Source organism: Oncorhynchus mykiss, chromosome 2 (assembly GCF_013265735.2).
Source record: "Oncorhynchus mykiss isolate Arlee chromosome 2, USDA_OmykA_1.1, whole genome shotgun sequence".
In the NCBI taxonomy this organism is placed as follows: Eukaryota; Metazoa; Chordata; class Actinopteri; order Salmoniformes; family Salmonidae; genus Oncorhynchus; species Oncorhynchus mykiss.
In genome coordinates this window covers 36114817-36122887 of record NC_048566.1, presented here as the reverse complement: position 1 = coordinate 36122887, position 8071 = coordinate 36114817, and the positions used below count along the sequence as shown (strand labels likewise).

At 42.9% G+C, this 8071-nt stretch overlaps 1 long non-coding RNA gene across 1 annotated transcript; it reads right to left on the bottom strand.

The window, feature by feature from the left end:
• Positions 1-637: 637 nt before the first annotated feature.
• On the bottom strand, positions 638-4822 carry LOC110533753. The gene is made up of 4 exons (XR_005034524.1): positions 4494-4822; positions 4190-4249; positions 1482-1841; positions 638-1050 (listed from the first exon to the last, which is right to left on the bottom strand). It is a non-coding gene; the product is annotated as an uncharacterized LOC110533753 (long non-coding RNA).
• Positions 4823-8071: the final 3249 nt, after the last annotated feature.

Here is an 8071-nt window from a genome sequence, read left to right as displayed (position 1 = left end):
GGGTAAAAATGATAGCTACTACAAAAATAGGCAACACACTGGGAAAAAGTTGATATTTCCAATTTTAGAACTTGTCAATTGGCCAACAAAGCAGTTCGCTTTCCACATTGTTCCAATGCACTGAAAGGTCTTGCTGCTCACAGGGAAGGAAGCTCCTCCCAAAGCGTTTTACACACTTACTGTCCTTTCATGAGTCCATCTTTGAGTTGGGGAGTGTAGCGAAAGTACTTGGGTACTGTAATCAATGGTTCACCATTACTAGTTGTCCTCAAAATGCTCCTGAAGCCTCTCTCCTCTGTTACTGTATCGCCCGTGTCTCCTGAACAGAAACCAACAGAAGCTCTAATATGTGTAAATACAACCACACACTGAATTGTTTAAATATTGTAGTCATTTAGCAGACACTCTTATCCAGAGTGACTTACAGGAGCAATTAGGGTTAAGTGCCTTGCTCAAGGGCACATCGGCATATTTTTCACTTAGTCGGCTCAGGGATTTGAACCAGAGATCTTAACCGCTAGGCTACCTGCCGCCCATATACTGCACTGATAGAATAAACAAAATAATCAACTGACAATGTCAAGCGTGCAATGCCTTGATGTGATATCGTAGCTTCCCATTTTGAGTTATCTATCCCTTTTATTTATTTTTTTACATTTCTTTTATCTTTTCCCTTCTGCCGTCTGTCAGCGACCTCTGTTTCCTTGCTATATACGGCTTTATCTTCCATTACGTACCGTAGCTCAAAATGAAATGTGTATCTGCACTGTGTGACTGTCAGTGTGTGTGACCGTGCCTCCACAGTAGAAAAGCTAGCACTGCTCCACTCACTGAGGGGTGGTGCACAGCCAAGACAAGAGACAGAGAACAGAGAAGGAGACCAGGTGTGAGAAAGGTGAGACTTGGAAGTTGCAACTGAAAATTGTCTCAAAGAGGTGAGAGAGGGACAGAGTGGAGAGAGAACAGAGGTTGGTTGTGTTGTGAAGTAACAGGGTGAGTTGAGCGTGTTGTCCACTGAGGCTTGGTGGTGGTGACTTGAGAAGTATGAGGCTGTGAGGAGAAAATAGATCAGAAACTTAGAAAGAATACATTTGACAGAGAAAAATATAGAGCTTGGAACTATTGAAGAGGGATTGCGCGAGACCGTCATTGGACTGATAACCTTAAATATTACCGACTCAAAGTTGAGTGTTGGACTGCAGTGAAGCATATATTTATATTATAAAGACAAAGAATGAGCTGAGGCAGAACTGACCCAACAGTTATTCCTCTATAAGAACATAACTCCAGGGGACAGGAAGGAATGTCTATGAATGTATTTAAAACAGCAACGTAATCAGAAAGTCTGTCAGCTGTATTGTCACATAACTAACACCTCATTATAGTTACATTTAAGTAATAAGTCAGCATAGGTGACATAGAACAACGGTTAAATGTCACAATTTGTATATATTCTAATGAGACCATGTTGATCGTCGTACCGTACTCCTTGACGATACACTGTGCACAGGTCTTGACGCCAGCCTGGTCAGTGACGGTCACGATGTACACTCTGCTGTCCGCCACGCCAAAGCCCTCTAGCTTCAGTATTGACCCTTGCTGCTCCAGACTCAGACGCCTGTCCAAGCGTTTTTCTTGACCGGAGAACGTAATCAACATCATTTTCCCAGGATTCCCGGGGTTTTTTGCGTTCTCTGGCTCCCGCTACCAGGTTATCATGGAGATCTTTTCTTTGGGATCGCGGTCGATCTGGACCTGGAGAACTAGACGTCCAGCTGGGAGTACATTGACCGGCTGCGGGGTCTGGAAGTGGACCGACACGCACTGGTACCCACAAGTCACTGGGGACAGAAGCATGATCATGTGTTGTTATCGTATTGCCTGGGGTGATTGGAAATCAATACCTTACCAACCTTCGATGGAGGCTGACAGAGAGAGAAATTGGAGGAAGGGCTCATTGTATTGGCAAGAGTGGAACGAATGGCCATTTCAATGAGCCTGTCTTCCGATTTAAAATGACACCAGCCTCTACTGATACGGTTGGTTTCTATGCTTTTCATGACTTAGCTCATGATTGCTCACATTTATATTGAGTATGGAGTGAAGAGGACTTTCATCGGGTCGTCAACCAGTGACTGGGGCGGCAGGGTAGGCTAGTGGTTATAGCATTGGACTAGTAAACGGAAGGTTGCAAGTTCCGAGCTGACATGGTACAAATCTGTCGTTCTGCCCCTGAACAGGCAGTTAACCCACTGTTCCCTGATAGGCCGTCATTGAAAATAAGAATTTGTTCTTAACTGACTTGCCTAGTTAAATAAAGGTAAAAAAAAAAAATGATAATAATAAAAACAGAGCACATGACAGTTCTGCTTGACGTGATGTTTGTCAAGCTTTGTTGTTACATCACATAACCTCTGTGGAAACCTCCATCAAACACAAAGGGAAGTAGACATCATTTCCTCAGAAGACGCATATTGAAACACACCCTATTGTCTCAATCACCTCAGATGACCAGAGCTGCATGCTCCTTGGCTCGTTCTAGACATGTAAACTCAGCAAAAAAAGAAACTTCCTCTGCCAACTGCGTTTATTTTCAGCAAACTTAACATGTGTAAATATTTGTATGAACATAACAAGATTCAACAACTGAGACATAAACTGAACAAGTACCACAGACATGTGACTAACAGAAATTGAATAATGTGTCGTCCCTGAAACAAAGGGGGGGGGGGGGGTCAAAATCAAAAGTAACAGTCAGTATATGATGTGGCCACCGGCTGCATTAAGTGCTGCAGTGCATCTCCTCCTCATGGACTGCACCAGATTTGCCAGTTCTTGCTGTGAGATGTTACCCCACTCTTCCAGCAAGACACCTGCAAGTTCCCGGACATTTCTGGGGGAATGGCCCTAGCCTCACCCCCCGATCCAACAGGACCCAGATGTGCTCAATGGGATTGAGATCCCGGCTCTTCGCTGGCCATGGCAGAACACTGACATTCCTGTCTTGCAGGAAATCACGCACAGAACGAGCAGTATGGCTGGTGGCATTGTCATGCTGGAGGGTCATGTCAGGATGAGCCTGCAGGAAGGGTACCACATGAGGGAGGAGGATGTATTCCCTGTAACGCAAAGCTTTGAGATTGCCTGCAATAAAAACAAGCTCAGTCCGATGATGCCTATGGGTTTGTGCCCATAGGCGACGACATTGCCGTTGATGTATGGTGAGGACCTGCCTTACAGCAGGCCTACAGCCCTCAATCCAGCCTCTCAGCTTATTGTGGACAGTCTGATCACTGATGGAGGGATTGTGCATTCCTGGTGTAACCTGGGCAGTTGTTGTTGCCATCCTGTACCTGTCCCGTAGGTGTGATGTTCGGATGTACCGATCCTGTGCAGGTGTTGTTACACGTGGTCTGCCACTGCGAGGACGATCAGCTGTCCATCCTGTCTCCCTGTAGCGCTTTCTTAGGCGTCTCACAGTATGGACATTGCAATTTATTGCCCTGGCCACATCTGCAGTCCTCATTCCTCCTTGCAGCATGCCTAAGGCACTTTCACGCAGATGAGTAGGGACCCTGGGCATCTTTTTTTTGTGTGTGTTTTTCAGAGTCAGTAGAAAGGCCTCTTTAGTGTCCTAGGTTTTCATAACTGTGACCTTAATTGCCTACCGTCTGTAAGCTGTTAGTGTCTTAACGACTGTTCCACAGGTGCATGTTCATTAATTGTTTATGGTTCATTGAAACAGCATGGGAAACTGTGTTGAAACCCTTTACAATGAAGATCTGTGAAGTTATTTGGATTTTTATAAATTATCTTTGAAATACAGAGTCCTGAAAAAGTTTTACAATAGTACTATATTCCTTGGCTTTGAACTCAAACCGTTTTCTTTCAAAAGTGTGGTGCAAGCAACTACGACATAGGTTGAGTGTGCACTGAAGACAGTGTATCACACACAAACCGAAAAACTTGAGAATCAATGTTCATGTAATCCCGACACCCAGAACCAAATGTTAAGGCTGTCACGTGAGACTACTGATAACCTATCAGTTCAATACTAATATGGCAAATACAACATACACAAATGGTCAAATAGAGCAGTCAAATACACTGCACCTGGTTGCACCAATACACTTAGATACAGTAGTGCGACATTTTTACATAGTGCTTCTGTGCAACATGATACACTTACACAAGAGCAGAAGTAGCAAAGAGAGGCTCCAGGAGAGGCAGTGTTGCAGCCTCATGGCACCTGAAAGAGAGCGAGAGAATAACAGACAGAGTCTGAGAGACTGAGAGGACGTTGGTCTTGGAGGGTTCCCGTGACTTCTCTGATAAGAGACCGATAGAGACCCAGTTTTCCAAAGATGAGGTCATTGTTTCACTTCCTTTTCAAAGTCTGACTTAGTAGTTTGCCTTAAGTAACCGGTCTATATTTAAGCTTAGGCAATGACTTGCACTGGAGTTAAGTCAGCAGCAGTTTGAAATGCACTTACCTTCCCAACAGTAACATGGATTTGGAGTCAGAGATTATGAGTCTGGAAGTGGCAAGAGTGCATTCATTCAAAAACAAGCCCACTTTCCAGGGGTAGGGCACGGCACTCCAGGAAGCTTGGATGCAGTTTTACAATATAAAAACCAAAAAAATCCTTTAGCAAATAGAACAGAAAAATGTCAACCATCAAAAACAACCCAAAGAAAAGGCTGGAGTGAATTTAAAGTTGCTCTGATAGACTGCAGTCTGGTGCAGGACTTTGTACTCAGTTAGGTACTTGGACGTCACGGTGCAATTTCCCCTTTCCTGCACAATAAAGTCCACCACTCAGCTGTGTTTAAACAAGTGGATTCTATTGTATTCTGTTGTAAAATGATCCCACTGATTATCACTCCTCCCCCTTCATCTATTTGTGTCCAAGCAGCCTTTCAAATGCCAACGCAACAAATCATATTGTCCGGACACAAACTTTGACACCAAGGTTTGGACACAATAAGCAAATAGTAAATACAATTAGAATAGTGTTCTATCAAGGTGAAGTTAACAACGTTGGAATGTTGTGTTCAAAAATGTGCTTTGTAGTTTTTTGGTGTTTTAAAAACATTTTTTGGGTTGAAACTGGACACATGAGATGGTCTTCATTATTATTCGGGTTATGATGATGGGTTTTTCTACAACAATATCAAGCTATTCCTTAAAGACGCACACCAGCTGTTTAAAAAAAAAACTTTTCATGTTGAAAAACAATATCCCACGTATAAATACAGTAATGTACACACACTTAACGGTAAAACACTTGATCAAATCACATTTTATTGGTCACATACAAATGGCTAGCAGATGTTATTGCGAGTGTAGCGCAAATGCGTGTGCTTCTCGTTCTGACAATGCAGCAATATCTAACAAGCAATATCTAAAAATTCCACAATAAAAACCTAATACACACATCTAAGTATAGGAATGGAATAAAAATGTATAAATATATGGATGAGCAATGACAGAGCGGTATAGGCTAAGATGCAATAGATAGTATTTCTATAGATAGATAGGTTTCTGTACAGCACTTTGAGATATCAGCTGATGTACGAAGGGCTATATAAAATAAATTTGATTGATAAATTTGATTGAATACAGAATATACATATGAGATGAGTAATGCAAGATATGTAAATATTGTTAAAGTGGTATTATTAAAGTGAATGGTGTTCCATTTATTAAAGGGGCCAATGATTTCAAGTCTGTATGCAGGCAGCAGCCTCTCTGTGCTAGTGATGGTTATTTAACAGTCTGATGGCCTTGAGATAGAAGCTGCTTTTCAGTCTCTCGGTCCCAGCTTTGATGCACCTGTACTGACCTCGCCTTCTGGATGATAGCGGAGTGAACAGGCAGTGGCTTGGTGGTTGTTGTCCTTGAGGATCTTTTTGGCCTTCCTGTGACATTAGGTGCTGTAGGTGTTCTGGAGGGCAGGTAGTTTCAAATAAAATCAAAGTTTATTTGTCACTTGCGCCAAATACAGTGAAATGCTTACTTACAGGCTCTAAACAATAGTGCAAAAAAGGTGTTTGGTGAACAATAGATAAGTAAAGAAATAAAACAACAGTAAAAAGACAGGCTATATACAGTAGCGAGGCTATAAAAGTAGCGAGGCTACATACAGACACCGGTTAGTCAGGCTGATTGCGGTAGTAGGTACATGTAGATATTGTTAGAGTGACTATGCATATATGATGAACAGAGAGTAGCAGTAGCGTAAAAGAGGGGTTGGCGGGTGGTGGGTGGGACAGAATGCAGATAGCCCGCTTAGCCAATATGTGGGAGCAGAGGTTGGTCGGGCCAATTGATGTAGTATGTACATGAATGTTGATGCGGTAGCACAAAAAGGGGCTCTGAGGACACCTCCTTCGCTGGATCAGCACACACCGTCACCACCGGCTCCGCCTCTTGATTGGGGGCCGGATAGCTGGCCCGAGGAGATGCCTTGCATTCGGGCACCATCCCTAGAAGGGGGAGAGAGCGGGCCATCGACAGAACGAGGAAGAGCTAGACTAGCAGTAGAATTTGAATGGGTTAAACTGATGCAAGAGTTGGGGATAGAGGATGCATCTGTCATTAGTAATGTTTCACAGTAACATGTCAAACTAAACCTTTACAGAAATAGCTCGCCACAAGGTTAGAATATGACTCAGCGCTAAAGCTGACCTGGTCCTGAAAAGAGTATATAAGGAGAGTGCCTTCCTTAAGAGGGCATGATCGTGCTACTTGACTTATCACCGACAGACAGCGCGTGATACTTCAACTATCATCAACCTAAAAGGTAATATCTGACTTTCATACTCATAGCAATTGTACCTCTTGACTTTTGATTTCTGAACGAGACATACTGAGACAACTACCCTCCACACTCCTCGTGCTGAATAAATCAACCTCCTAACCGAGGTGGATGAATAGCAACGGTGGTGTTATAAGGGGGTTTTGTCTCGAACCGTTCTCTTCACTAATCAGTAAATCATAGTGCAACTTCTAGTAGGAGAAATGGATACATATCTGACTTTCATACTCTAGAACAAGTGTATCTCTTGACTTCTGAGTTCTGAACGAGACATACTGAGACAACTACCCTCCACACTCCTCGTGCTGAATAAATCCACCTCCTAACCGAGGTGGATGAATAGCAACGGTGGTGTTATAAGGGGGTTTTGTCTCGAACCGTTCTCTTCACTAATCAGTAAATCATAGTGCAACTTCTAGTAGGAGAAATGGATACATATCTGACTTTCATACTCTAGAACAAGTGTATCTCTTGACTTCTGAGTTCTGAACGAGACATACTGAGACAACTACCCTCCACACTCCTCGTGCTGAATAAATCCACCTCCTAACCGAGGTGGATGAATAGCAACAGTGGTGTTATAAGGGGGTTTTGTCTCGAACCGTTCTCTTCACTAATCAGTAAATCATAGTACAAACTTCTAGCAGGAGAAACAGATACTAAGTGATTGGATAAGCCTCTGGAGAAATTGTGAGTGGAAGAACATACTCTTTGGCGACCAACCAGGTCAATGTGTGACAACTGTGTGACTTGCAAACATAGAATAAAAAGTAGAAACTAGACCCAAAACCCCAGGGGAGAGAACGCCTCTGACACTCCCGTTCTAGGGGAACAAGTCTAGTTTCTACACAAAAGACAATTTAAAGGATTGGACAGCCAACTCATTTATATTGTAAAAAGCAAAGATACTCTGTATTAATATTCAAGCAGTATTAACCGATGGGTGTAGGCATTAAATCGTAAATCATTTGTCTAGATACTAGAGTGATTGGGAACCCTATAAGAGCAATGGCGAGTTGAAGAGTCTACTCTTTGGGAACCCTATAGAGCAACGGCGAGTTGAAGAGTCTACTCTATAAAAGGTAAATAGGGATTCAATCGTAAATCGGCTGGCCACCGATTTATATGGTTTATGTCTGGATCTATCCAGTCTTTGGGAATCCTATAGAGCAATGGCGAGTTGAAGAGTCTACTCTTTGAGAACTAAAGATGCCTGGTAAAGGTACCACAAGGGAGAGAGAGGTACTCTA